Source organism: Gymnoscopelus microlampas (assembly GCF_963454915.1).
Source record: "Gymnoscopelus microlampas genome assembly, chromosome: 24".
In the NCBI taxonomy this organism is placed as follows: domain Eukaryota; kingdom Metazoa; phylum Chordata; class Actinopteri; order Myctophiformes; family Myctophidae; genus Gymnoscopelus; species Gymnoscopelus microlampas.
The window spans coordinates 14,902,769-14,904,611 of record NC_139961.1 but is presented as its reverse complement, the minus strand read 5'-3'; positions in this window follow the sequence as shown (position 1 = coordinate 14,904,611).

Sequence of the window (1,843 nt, the reverse complement as noted above, 5' to 3'; positions counted from 1 at the left end):
GGATACCACAACCTAATCATCATAGCTGTATGCAGTGGTGTTAAGTAACTAAGTACAATTTGGAGGCATTTCTACTTTACTGGAGTATTTCCGGTTTTCAGTAATTTTACTTCTACTACACTCCATCTCAGAGGCAAATACTGTACTTTTTACTCCAGCACAATTATTTGAGTTACTAGTTACTTTACAGATACATTATTATATTATAAAACATACATTAACCACTTCAGCCCTATTTTATACAATCTACAAGCTCACAACGCGACGCATTGTGAGCTTGTAGATCTTCTACTTTCAAACATTTTGGTACTTTTACTTTTGGAACTTTAAGTATGTTTTGATGCCAATACTTTTTGTCCTTTTACTCAAGTAACATTTTAAACACAGGCCTTTTACATCTAACAGAGTATATTCTATTTTTTATTTATATTGTGGTATTGCTACTATTACTTAAGTAAAATATCTAAGTACTTCTTCCACCACTGGTTGTATGGTTATTACCTTTATATGACGCATTATGTCAACAATACCATCACATATAGATTAGATAGGGGGCTGCAACATTGTCTAACTTTACAGATGTATATTATTTGCAAGGCGATGATAAGAGAACACAACACAGTTTGTGACAGCTACATGGCCACTTAACACCAGTGGTGTAAAAAAGTAACAAAGTACATTTACTCAAGTACTGTACCTATAAGGAGAATTTTGAGGGTTTTTTTTTCAATTTCTTCAGCATTTCCAATTTTCAATACTTTTACTTCTACTCCGCTACATCTCAGAAGCAAATATTTTACTTTTTACTCCACCACAATTATTTGACAGCTTTACTAGTTACTTTGTAGATTTTGATTACTATTACAAGATATACATTAACCACTTCAGCCCTATATACATTTCAGCCATTTGAAAATAGCAGATCTACAAGCTCACAATGCATTGTGAGCTTGTAGATCTGCTATTTTCAAAAGATTTTTATACATTTTATACATTTGAAAACTTGTGAAATGGGACATTCTGCATGATGAGTAGCCTACTTTCAACTTTTGGTGCTTTAAGTACATTTTGATACCAATATTTGTGTACTTTTACTCAACTACACATTGATTTCCGGACTTTTACCTGCAACAGAGTATTTCTACATTGCAGTATTGATACTTTTACTTAGGTAAAAGTATTTTTTCCACTTATAGCACCACTTGTTTATGACTTAACTTGGCTAACGTTAGCAACTTAGCCCAAACACACACACACAACCAGTGACGTTTCCCCCTGCAATTGTAATCAAAGCAGACGCAGAGTGGGACGCCTCGCACAGTGTTTGTAAACAGTCTGCAAAGCAACAGACACAACAACACGTTTAGACCGCCCGAACTTAGTTCGGACGTATACAGGGAGAAAGCTAAGTGGCTAAAAATGGCTAGCTTATCACAGTTCCGTGTGTGTCGACCTGGAAGGTACAAATACACAAGGGATACGCGAGTGACGTCGTCCCCATCAACACGGAAGTGCTTCAGACTTGTTTTTAATGTTAACCCCCCCGTGCTGTAGTGACCTACTATAGGTCTAAAAATGTGACAATAAATACCACATTGAAATAAATAAAAAACACAAAGAGATAAATATTAAACACAATTATATTAAAATAAATAGTTATTTAATTGTATTTTTTATGTATTTAATTGTATTTTTTATTTGTTTAATTGTATTTTTTATGTATTTAATTGTGTTTTTTTTAATAATTTGATTGTGGATTTTATTCATTTATTTTGGCATTTATTCAATTTTTGGACCCACGGACATTCCATTTGTTACGTCACCGTAGCATCCTTGCGGCGCA